Genomic DNA, 13,191 nt, shown 5'->3' with positions numbered 1-13,191 from the left:
ATATTCACACTATCAGTCAAGTGATAGAGAAATGTGCAGAATATAACCAACCCTTATATATAGCTTTCATTGATTACGAGAAAGCGTTTGATTCAGTCGAAACCTCAGCAGTCATGGAGGCATTACGGAATCAGGGTGTAGATGAGCCATATGTAAAAATACTGGAAGATATCTATAGGGGCTCCACAGCCACCGTAGTCCTCCACAAAGAAAGCAACAAAATCCCAATAAAGAAAGGCGTCAGACAGGGAGATACGATCTTTCCAATGCCTGTTTAAAGCGTATTTACAGGAGGTATTCAGAGACGTGCATAAGGAAGAATTGGGGATAAGAGTTAATGGAGAATACCTTAGCAACTTGCGATTCGCTGATGATATTGCCTTGCTTAGTAACTCAGGAGACCAATTGCAATGCATGCTCACTGACCTGGAGAGGCAAAGCAGAAGGGTGGGTCTGAAAATTAATCTACAGAAAACTACAGTAATGTTTACCAGTCTCGGAAGAGAACAGCAGTTTACGATAGGTAGCGAATCTCCACGGATCCGGATCATGAGACTGAAATAACCAGAAGAATAAGAATGGGCTGGGGTGCGTTTGGGAGGCATTCTCAAATCATGAACAGCAGGTTGCGACTATCCCTCAAAAGGAAAGTGTATAACAGCTGTGTGTTACCAGTACTCACATATGGGGCAGAAACATGGAGGCTTACGAAAAGGGTTCTGCTGAAATTGAGGACGACGCAACGAGCTATGGAAAGAAGAATGATGGGTGTAACGTTAAGGGATAAGAAAAGAGCAGATTGGGTGAGGCAACAAACGCGGGTAAACGACATCTTAGTTGAAATCAAGAAAAAGAAATGGGCATGGGCCGGACATGTAATGAGGAGGGAAGATAACCGATGGTCATTAAGGGTTACGGACTGGATTCCAAGGGAAGGGAAGCGTAGCAGGGGGCGGCAGAAAGTTAGGTGGGCGGATGACATTAAGACGTTTGCCGGGACAACATGGCCACAATTAGTACATGACCGGGGTAGTTGGAGAAGTATGGGAGAGGCCTTTGCCCTGCAGTGGGCGTAACTAGGCTGATGATGATTCCAATACTAACAGTATACTATTCTAATGCATTACTCTAAGAATTTGATAAAGCGTTATTTCATTTACGTTAATCTAATGAAATGATCACGTTCAAGGCAGTGGCGAGCGGCATATCAATAACTCCGGCTGAAAACCTGCAGAATTTTAAGCAGCAATAAAATATTGTAAACGACTCTGTCTTCAGGCCCGTCTTCTGCTTTGGAAAATGTGAACATCTGTACTGAAACCAATGGCAATAATTCATCTTGATGCTTCAATACGAAGTATGCTTTGTACACGTGAAGACAGCCTAGGAATTACTTTTTTCGCAACGAGCCTGTCACCATTCCAATGGTTTCCAATCTCTTCAACGCCATTACAATGCAAATATATTTTAACTCTTCGTCATGTTGAGCTGACTCTGCGTGGTATCGTCATTCTTGTAATTCGTACTTGAAATGCGCCATTCTTACAATTCGCCGCCACTCCCAGTCACTCTATCGCCGTTCAACTTCTTTACAGGCAGAGTGACTGTCAAGCTCAGGGCGCTACTTCTATTGAAACTTCGGGTGATGCGTCTCTCGCCTAAGGATGATCAGCTCAAGCAATCTGAGGTCTTAACAACATGGGACCGATGTTCACCAGAGCTTTTTATTGGCAAGGTGGAGCAATATTTTTCACACATGTAATTCTCATCCTCCCGAACGTAGCACGAAGCTACAAAGGAAACCCCTACGACTTTCTCAGAACGGAAGCTTCGCAGTTCAGGAAAAATTTATCATGTTTGGGGACTCAAACTCGGGACTAACGCTTTTCCAGGTGGCTCGCCATACCATCTGAGGTAACCAGCAGGCTAGAAAATAGCAGCGCGACGGTGAACTTACCAATAACTAGAAGCGCACGGACGCTGAATATGGTAAATCAGTTATGCGGAATCCCGCAAGGTGGAGGAAGGTTCATCAAAGGAAAAATTGTCATCCGCTAAAGTGTAGCATGAAGCTACAAAAAAAAAGAAACCTTTACGAGTTTCTATGAACGAAAGCTTCGCAGTTGAGGAAGAACTGGTGCTGGCCCGGTATTCAATGTAAACAGCATGAGGTCCGGGCCTGACCAAGCCAAGTAAACAAATGCTTACTCGGCCTGAGCTCGGCTCGGGCTCTGGGCCAGCCCGGGCTCGCGCAGCGCTCTAATTCTGGAGCTATTTTTATGCGTGCGTTAATGTCTTTATGCAAGGACAAACATTTTAGTGGTAGGCATCAGCAGGCACTGGTAGGAGAAGAACATGAGAAAAAGAAAGAAGCGCCTAGAATATCCGCCATAACTGATTGGTTAAAAAGAAAAATGGGGAAATAGTAGCGTATTATTAAACAGCCTTTACTCCCATGAGCTCAGCTGAGTGGTCTGGGTTACAGAAGAGCGCGCAAATTGGACCAAGCACATTTCGGAAACGGTTGAGCCTTGTGTTCTTTAACCCCTTCGTGAAACTAGATTGATCTTATGCTGGGTGCTATTGCTTTGTTCATTCTTATTATGCAGCAAAAACGCCAGCGAGAGTCAAGCACGCTTGGACTTGTGCGTGTAAAACCGCCCAGTGTACTAATGCCCGTGTTTGTACGTTCCAAACCGAGGAAAGCAATCATAAGCTCTGTTCAACGCTGCGATGTTTAAAATGTTCCGAAATGAAACATACGCATGCCTTGATACTGCCGAATTCTTTCTTCTACGGCTATTCGACTGGACTAACTGTGTACACCTTCACCAATTCAATGTTACGTACAAACACTCTTACAGGGTTATCTTCCCATGCCAGCGTTCCCCTCTTGTTTCTTAATTTCCGGCACAAAAAAGTACTCCTCTTGATGCGTCCTCAAAAATATGAACACATTTACAGCGGCTGTTGGCTGCAGTTGCAAATTCCAGATACCCTTGGGTTCCCCATTTTTATAGAATCTTTAGAACGCGCTGCTGATGAACAATAAGTAAGAGGTTGGCTGGAAGCTGAGTAGGAATGGCGGGAGAAAGTGGTGCATACCAAAAAAGCAACGGTAGTAATCAAAAGTTAACAGCGAATACGTTCCGTGCGTCTGCCTCAAAGTCCAGTCGGCAATAGCGCTGCTTGCGCCGGGAATGTGAGACAACGTGAACTAATGGCTACCGGAGACGGCCGCCGGTGCAATCGGAGACTCCGCATTAGTGTGCGAAGCACTAATGCTGCGTTTGATAGAAAACCCAGTGGACAGGTGAAGTAAAACCGAGTAATACTAAACACAAAACGGCTGTCGAGACGCACTTGCCAAGAGAAGAAAGGAGTTGTGTATAATAGAAATAGTAAAGCGTGTCGCCAAACGTAAAATTATATGAAACAACATAACCAGTCAGCGCAAAATAGAAGGAAACGAAGCCGTCGTTATGATTTATGGGTAGCGCAACATGCGAATGACATTACACCTCTGGTTTAATGATCGAGACAGAGAAATGTAGCGTTTTTAATGAGAAATCATTGCTTCCGCCAATTTTTTTTTGTTACAAATAGTCAATTCACTATAGTTCATCCAGATGTGCCTTGGCATTTGGGAAGAGTAATATATTTATAAGTTTATTGAATGTTACATAGAATATCCCTGTTTCTGCACACCTTGCCATGTGGCCCGGCTATTCGGCAATATAAATCGGGTCAGTTTTGTGCTGATACTGCCTAAGGAAAGTTAAACAAAATTGTCTGCATAGGAAGAAAGCAATATAGTGCACCGCTCTTAGCTTCCTCATGTAGAATTTCGTAATATTGACACGTGTATTTGTTTGTATTTCTCGGTTGACTGCTTTCACCAGCTAACCAATGTTAAACGTTATCCCTCAGCTCAAGACGCGCCGGCAGATCTCGTTTTCTTCCCCAAGTTTCTTGAATGTTATCGATGGTTCAATCCGTTGTCTGTTGTCACCGCACCTCTTGTAATCTGACTGTACACACGACGCGAATTGTAGAGTACTTTCTGGAACACACGTGGGCATCAGCGATTACCCTGGAACCTTCGATAGCTCATGTATAGAAGCCGACATGCTTCACCTGCAGATTCCGCAGAATCACCCGCAGATTCCGACGATCGCTTACGGTGTTCGCAGTTATTGTTGTGCTTTGAGTGTTACTTGCTTTTGTGGGCACAGGTTCGCCTCATTAAGAAGTTATGTTATTCACAGCTCTGCGGCTGTGTTGTTTCCCGTCACTAGTACGTGACAATATACAAGGTAAAAGAATTCAAGTACCCGTTTTCTTTGGCGAATTGCTGAGTCCATGAACATTGCGCGCGATACCATCGACTATGGACTCTACTTGACGCGAACGCGACCAGTAATGGTATGACACATATCCATTATAGATATATTGTGTTCATCTAATTAAACTGTTTTAAGTCTAACCATAATAACACATTTCCAATTCCCGCCGCCTTCAACTTGCTGTTTCTCTTTACGCACAAAACACAGCGTTTTAGAATTATTGAAGACTTTTTTTCTCGTAGGTCATGTACAAGTAAGTGCCAGCGCCAATAAAGCTAAGTCTTTGCAAGAACTCCCTTCCTATCGAAGCACTTGTCCTGCACATTTTGTGTACTTCATTTATTTACGTTTGTCAGATCTTCAAAGTGTCACTTGAAGTTTGAGAAAACCTGGAACCCGTATAAAATATTGCGCTCCTCATTGAATTATTCAGATCTGCGGAAAACTTACTCATTCGGCGGGACCCATCTCAGGATCTATACCGACGGTAATGTCTCTAGCACTGTGTCAATATACCGACACAGCGCACTGCCAATGCAGACACGAGTTGCTTACAACTCGTGCACTGCATCGGGACTCATTTTTCGCGCTTCCCTAAGAACAATCGGCGCCATCTAGCATTGCCTCACCGAAGCCTTGCGCGTCGCCTCCGAAATGCGTGCCGTGCCTATTCGTGCGAACACTTTCAAACGCGTCAAGCGGCAACCGGTTTCCTTTCTCACTCTTCATCTTGGACGCGCTGCGCCATCCACTGGCGCTGCTGAGAAGCGTGAGCGTGGCCTCCGAGATGGGAAGTGGGGTGCCTGCGAACGCTGTGGGATTGTTCTCCCGCATGCCGCGCACTCAATGACCCATACACTTCGACCCAAGTTGGCGAGAGGTTAATTGAAGAACAATAGCAAAGCATAACATAAATGTTCACTTCTTCACTGGATGAGAAAAGTTAAAGTGACTTATTCGCTTCCCTCTTAGCTTTTCTTTGGTAGCTGCAATAACTTACTCTCTATGTGCCTTGGTATTGTACTGCTTACGTTAAGTGGCCGCGTGACGATGCTGACATGCATTGTCAATATCGCGGATAACTATCAGCATGTTGTGTCTGCACGTGCAAAATTCCTTAAGTCGCGTTAGAGCTAGGTATTGTGGTTATAAAGCTTTCTCGATTTTTTTCTTCTCTTTCTTTTGAGTAAGGTGAAAAAAAGGAAACAACACCCAGCTCCACGGACTAACACACAGAAATCAGTGGTATGAAGAAATAAAAAAGTCGCAGGAAGAACAGTCATATTTTCATGTTTCAATCGAGGGCTAAAAATTATGTTTATTATCTGTATGGACTGCATTAATGACAAAAGTTTTGAACTCTGTCATCTTTCATCGGAGAGGTAACATTTAAAAGCGTTCCTTCTTGGCTGAAATAGAGTTAATGAAAAGCTGTTCCATCACACTGATTTAGCACTGCCCAGTTGCTTGTAAATGCTCTAAACATGAAACACAACCAAAAAAAGAAGAAATTTCCTTTTTCTTTGCCCTGTAACAAGCACATTACGTATCAATGGCCATTCGTTAACTTCGAACATGCCCCTAATAAACAAGAATTTGATAAACAGTCTTTCTTCATTGCTATTCTATTCTCGCGCAGAGAGGGCGCAAGCAAAAAGACTTAACTGGAAATAAAGACGTCTCAAACTAAATATAACTTGTACTGTAGTATTACACGCTATTTTTGTGGAATGATATAGCCTCTTATTTTGCTCACACAGATTTAACATACCTGGTCGCAACAACAGTGGAAATATACCGACTGAACAGGCTCTTAGCCAAAGAGGCTTGAATTCGTCATTCCTGTTGACTGCACTGTGTTCAATAGTATTCAGGATTTTCGCCTGGCAAATATTCTGAGCAAGCATATAAGATCTCGTGAAGCTTCAGTTCTCCTACCAATCGGTTCTGTTATGGAACAAGCTAAATCACTTACAACTAATGAGTGACCCGAATTTGCGAAGTAATTAAGGGTGTATTCATAGCTTGTGAAGACAGCGTGGTAGGATGAGGACAAACAATGTCGGGGTAAAAAAGTTAAAAAATAAATACACAAGCGACTAAAGCAATCAAGAAAACCCTGGTGAAGAACACAGGTTAACCTCAACGAATAAAATACATCGGCAAAACAGTGGGGAAGAACAAAGGTTAACCTGGGCGAATAAAATACATTATGCATATAAAAACACTTTGCAGTCATGAATTGAAGTTTTCCGATCGCTTTTTAGTAAACATACAAGAACGGCGCATTCAGAGAGCCTATGGGGCTGATTCATCTAGCATAACTAAATAAGTATCAGAAAAGAGTAGCAGTTTTGTCAAAATAGAGAGGCATTGACAGTTGTATCAACGTATTAGCTAGTATGGTGCGCAAGGCAGGGATGACATTATCGCGAACAGCAAAAATTGAATGAAATATTCGCCTACAAACTAAACACCCTTCATGTCACATGTCTATAGGCACACGCGAAATGGACCTAGAAAACTCGCATTTACAACACAGGCGTGATGAAGAGCGCCGGCGGCGGAGAGCGCTCGCACTAGTCCCAAAGCGAGGATTCCGTCCTGCTGCTCCGTTTAGCTGTGCCGCGCCTCTTACACTCAATAGGTCATAAGGACAACAATACGGACAGCGCAGAAAGAGATGTGGGGCCCTATAATGTAAAACTATTCCAATATGTTTTTATTCGAATCTCCTGACGTAAAATTTGCGTAACCGCTGACGCAAGCATCGGGCGGTGACACGCAGGGTTGTTTAATGAGACCAATCAAATGCTTTCCTCGTTTATAGGAGGTCATTTTTGTTTGCTTTAAAAACGAATAACATTGCCTACACTGAGGGGCTTGCCTTATCTAATTGGCTGATAAGAGGCGAGGAGCATGGCTCAAATAGAGAGGGATTCTATGGGGCCGAGCCAGTGCAATGAAAATCGATAACCGGATGAAGAGGTGTTAGGCTTGGCGTCTGGCACCACGTGTTGAAAGAAATTTCATCCGACCATCTCACCCTGCCTCGTCAAAAGGAGGCATGACTTCGCCTGCTATTGTTGGCGTCCCGCTCCACGTGCAGAAAGAACTTCCTCTCACCCGACCTTCTTCCACCAGGCCTCGTCGAAATTAAGCGTGACTTTGTAATTCACCATGACCATTTCGAGTGTCTGCCTGTCTGCCGGAAGCCCCGCAGTGTACAGGCCTCTTTCGTGTGTGTATGTGTGTGTGGGTGTGCGAGTTTAGATATACCCTTTCTCGAATTGGACCTAGAGGAGAACTTTCACGAACCCGCAACGCGCAGAAGAGCCGTACAGGCGCCAACAATTCCAGGAGGCGGGGGGACCTCTTCCTTTCAGCAGGCTCGGTATAATCAGAGGAGGAGGGGCCCTCTTTCTGGGCCGGTCACGTGACGTCGACGGAAGCAAGATCCCGCCACGATTGTAGGGAGCCTATTTAAGGGGCTCCTAAATGTACTTTTGGACACTTCATGCTCTTCTCACTTTCTTTCAACAACCTTTGAATAAACCGTGCAAGTTTCGCACTAGAAATCGTCTCGCCCTTGCTTGGTCGTCATAGTGTACCGGACGCCTGCAGCCCGTCGACCACGCCACGTTACCCACTAAGTAACGTCGCTCGAGCTTAATAGGCAGGCGCCGCTACAACTCGGCAGCAGTACGATACGCTACACTGGAGTACGCAACAGAGGGTGGTGCGCCGTCTGCGATTGGTCTGCTTTCCCTTACTTAGCTCGGGTTGGCTCCTCGAAAATCGTGGCGGCATGCGACGGAGGGTTAAAAACGCCGCAAAAAAGGATCATCAGCAAAGATAAGTTGACTGAGCGAGGTCGTAAACGTGCCAAAAGTGCTTGAAAACTTTACACAGCCACGCAAAAGTATTCTTGTACGCAAATAAACCCATGGTCTCCAGCAGGTGCGAGTAGTCATGTGCCTGAGTCATCGGTGGCAGCCATCTTTTATTCCTTTCGGAACGGGACAGCCTGCGGCTATACAGAGAAAAATTCAGTTTTGTTCGGCATTTTAATGCACGTTTAATGCGTACACGTCAATTTGACGCGGTGAGTTTTTGCGGTTTTGTGACGTCGCGTGACAGACAGGTGAAGTGGGTGCAGCCCGATAACTTTTGACCAATAGCCGACGTCTAATGGCGCAAAGGCGTCGAATCAGAAATAACTATTTCACTCTTGTTCTTTGCAGTCATGTCAGCTCTTTGCAGTTCTTTACAGGCCGCCATTGGAATCTGAACCAGGCAACGTTTACCATTAGAACGTTATCCAGTGAGGCGAGTCTAGCAGTGTTATTAGAGGAATTAGAAGGTAGTAAATGAGATATAATAGGGCTCAGTGAGGTTAGGAGGACATAAGAAGCATATACAGTGCTAAAAAGTGGGCACGTACTGTGCTACCGGGGCTTAGCGGAGAGACGAGAACTAGGAGTCGGATTCCTGATTATTAAGCATATAGCTGGTAACATACAGGAATTCTATAGCATTAACAAGAGGGTGGCAGGTCTTGTTGTGAAACTTAATAAGAGGTACAAATTGAAGGTAGTACAGGTCTACGCCCCTACATCCAGTCATAATGATCAGGAAGTCGAAAGCTTTTATGAAGACGTGGAGTTGCCGACGGGTAAAGTGAAAACAAAATACACTCTCTGATTGGCGACTTCAATGCCAAGGTTGCCAAGAAGGAGGCTGGAGACAAGTCAGTGGGGGAATATGGGACAGCCTCTAGGAAGAACAGGGGAGAGTTATTAGTAGAATTTGAAAAACAGAATAATATGCGGATGATGAATACCTTCTTCCGCAAGCGGGTTAGCCGAAAGTGGACGTGGAGGAGCCCAAATGGGTAGACTAGAAATGAAATAGACTTCATACTCTGCGCAAACCCTGGCATCATACAATATGTGGACGTGCTCGGCAAGGTGCGCTGCAGTGACCATAGGATGGTAAGAACTCGAATTAGCCTAGACTTGTGGAGGGACGGAAGAAACTTGTACATAAGAATCCAATCAATGAGTTAGCGGTAAGAGGGAAACTAGAGGAATTCCGGATCAAGCTACATAACAGATATTCGGCTTTTACTCAGGAAGAGGACTTTAGTGTTGAAGCAATGAACGACAATCTTAAGGGAATCATTAAGGAGTGTGCAATAGATGTCGGTGGTTACTCCGTTAGACAGGATACCAGTTATCTATCGCAGGAGACGAAAGATCTGATCAAGAAACGCCAATGTATGAAAGCCTCTAACCCGGCATTTAGAATAGAACTGGCAGAACTTTCCAAGCTAATCAACAAGCGTAAGACTGTGGACATCAGGAACTATAATATGGATAGAATTTAACAGGCTCTCAGGAACGGAGGAAGCCTAAAAACAGTGAAGAATAAACTAGGAGTAGGCAAGAATCAGATGTGTGCGTTAAGAGACAAAGCCGGCAATATCGTTACTAATATGGATGAGATTGTTCGTTACTTATACGGATGATACAGTACCAGTAGCACCCACGACGATAATGTGAGAGAGAATAGTCGAGAGAAATTTGAAATCCCACAAGTAACGTCGGAAGAAATAAAGAACGCCTTGGGAGCTATGCAAAGAGGGAAGTCTACTGGGGAGGATCAGGTAGCAGTAGATTTGTTGAAGGATGGTGGGAACATTGTTCTGGAAAGACTGACCACCCTATATACACAATGCCTCATGACCTCGAGCGTAACGGAATCTTGGAAGAACACTAACATAATCCTAATCCATAAGAAAGGGGACGCCAAAGACTTGAAAAATTATAGACCGATCAGCTTACTGTCCGTTGCCTACAAAGTATTTACTAAGGTAATCGCAAATAGAATCAGGAACACCTTCGACATCTGTCAGCCAAAGGACCAGGCAGGATTCCGTAAAGGCTACTTAACAATAGAACATATTCACGCTATCAATCAGGTAATAGTGAAATGTGCGGAATATAACCAACCCTTATATATAGCTTTCATTGATTACGAGAACGCGTTTGATTCTGTCGAAACCTCAGCAGTCATGGAGGCTTTACGGAATCAGGGTGTAGACAAGAAGTATGTAAATATACTGAAAGGTATTTATAGTGGCTCCACGGCCACCGTTGACCTTCATGACGAAAGAAACAAAATCCCAATAACGAAAAGCGTCAGGCAGGGAGAGACGATCTCTCCAATGCCTCTTTAAAGCATATTTACAGGAGGTATTCAGAGACCTGGATTGGGAAGAATTGGGGATAAAAGAGTTAATGGAGAATACCTTAGTAACTTGTGATTCGCTGATGATATTGCCTTACTGAGTAACTCAGGGGACCAACTGCAATGCATGCTCACTGACCTGGAGAAGTAAAGCAGAAGGGCGGGTCTAAAATTAATCTGCAGAAAACTAAAGTAATGTTTAACAGTCTCGGAAGAGAGTAGCAGTTTACGATAGGTAGCGTGGCACTGAAAGTGGTAAGAGAATACATCAACTTAGGGCAGGTAGTGACGGCGGATCCAGATCATGAGACTGAAATATTCAGAAGAATAAGAATGGGCTCCGATGCGTTTGGCAGGCATTCTCATATCATGAGCAGCAGGTTGTCATTATCCCTCAAGAGAAAAGTGTATAACAGCTGTGTTTTACCAGTACTCACGTACGGGGCAGAAACGTAGAGGCTTACGAAAAGGGTTCTACTTAAATTGACGACGATGCAACGAGCTATGTAAAGAAGAATGATGGGTTTAACGTTAAGGGATAAGAAAAGAGCAGATTGGGTGAGGGAACAAACGCGAGTTAATGACATCTTAGTTGAAATCAAGAAAAATAAATGGGGCATGGGCCGGGCATTTAATGAGGAGGGAAGATAACCGATGTTCTTTAAGGGTTACGGACTGGATCCTAAGGGAAGGGAAGCGTAGCAGGGGGCGGCAGAAAGTAAGGTGGGCGGATGACATTAAGAAGTTTGCAGGGAAAACATGGCCACAATTAGTACATGACCGGGGTAGTTGGAGAAGTATGGGAGAGGCCTTTGCCCTGCAGTGGGCGTAACCAGAATGATGATGATGATGATGATGATGATGATGATGATGATGATGATGATGATCAGTTGTCTACATCATATCATATGGGGAGTTACCGTGGTTTCCGTGACGTCGCGTGACAGACAGATGAAGTGGGGGTGGTTAAGAAAAAGCTGTTGGCCAATCACAGGAGGATGACTGCAGAATTGGAGTAGAAAAGTTTGCAGTAGCTTTACGTTATAGTGCGCGTGGTCGCTTGCCCCCGCACATGATTTTGAATCATTATCCTGTCTTTTAGTGGAGTACTTCTTCTTTACAACGGTAAAATTTTGACGCGTTTTGGTTCCCGTTGTTTCTGAGTTACACGGGCTCCCTGCTGCGTTATTCATGGTAGTCAGCGCTATGATAGAACCCCCCCCCCCCCAATTCTATAATGTTTTATGCTGGAAGCTACTCATCAAGAGAAGCATCGCACTTACTGCTACACCGATAGCTTGCACCGCTCTCTGCCATCTGCGTGCTCGATTGTGCCAAGACCAAACGATGATACTGAAGAGGCTTTATAGTTTAAAGCACAGCTTTCTGTGTGAACCCTCCATGACTTGTCATGGCTACTACTGCTTCTGCTACAGCTGCTGGTGTCCTGTCGAACAACTTACACGCTGAATCACAGTAACATAAAAATCGGCTTTTACAAAGCCCCATCTATAATACCAGCGGAGGTATGTCGGTTGCCGCTTCTGTTCGCAACAGAATTCCGCAGTGAAACAACAAACAGCACCTAAATATTCCGGGTGTAAGAAATACACACATTCGAGTCCATGTTCTATTGATGAAATCAAATTTTTCTATATATTTTATTTCCCGTAATTTGGTGTCTGTGTTCTCTCGTCTTCTTGCCGAATGAGGTAGGTCGGCGCTAGAGAAAGAGCAACGGAATAGTGGGCTGATCCCCGAGATGGCGTGATGCATCGCGAGCCGATCCCGGAGGCCCAGTAATCCACAATCGCGCGAATCACGTGGGTCGATTACGTCGTGGTGGTTCCTGCATTGGCAGATTTCGCGGGCAGGCACGTAATCGCTATGCCGCATAACGCGTTACGCAAGATTAACAGTTTTATAGCGTTTAATTAAGTGCCTTACGAAACTGTCGCATCGTATAGATTCCAAAATGTGCCTTTGACCTGCATACTTTTTATCGTCCCATTCCAGTTTCACATCCCCAAAATCCAAATGCGCATTGTTTATTCTCGCCGGGTTACGAGGACCTAAACATCATTATGGGAAAACAAAGAAGAGCTGAGTCGGTACGAAGGTTGACGCAATACATGTCGTGTGTACGGGTCATGCGCGATCATTGTCATTGCGGTCTTTATGGTCCTATATTCCTAGATGGTAGGAAAGTGCCACACATTGAAACGACAGCAAGAAGCCACAGGCCTCACGTCAAGCTTATAGAATTCGCAGAGCGCCCGCGGGTCATTGGAAAGATTTAGAGAGGGCGGAAATAAATTGGAAGAAAGAAAATATAATGCAGTCGAGCCATGGCAATACTGAAGCACACGTCAGGATGTTTGGGTCACAGTTCCTACGAACACTCATATGTATGGAGAACCACACACGATGACTTCACTGCTATAATGCGGCATTGATATTGCTTCTGTTTTCTTGTCTGCTGGTTTTATTTTTCTTGATGTCTACTAAGCAATAATCTACGGGGTGCACACTGCGATCATTCATATAGTGCACTTGTGGCTAGAGGCAAACCAAAAGTCTAAATAGCTCGTCC

Source organism: Dermacentor variabilis, chromosome 4, assembly GCF_050947875.1.
Source record: "Dermacentor variabilis isolate Ectoservices chromosome 4, ASM5094787v1, whole genome shotgun sequence".
Classification (NCBI taxonomy): domain Eukaryota; kingdom Metazoa; phylum Arthropoda; class Arachnida; order Ixodida; family Ixodidae; genus Dermacentor; species Dermacentor variabilis.
The sequence above is the reverse complement of the archived record's forward strand: the minus strand, read 5'-3'. Positions refer to the sequence as shown.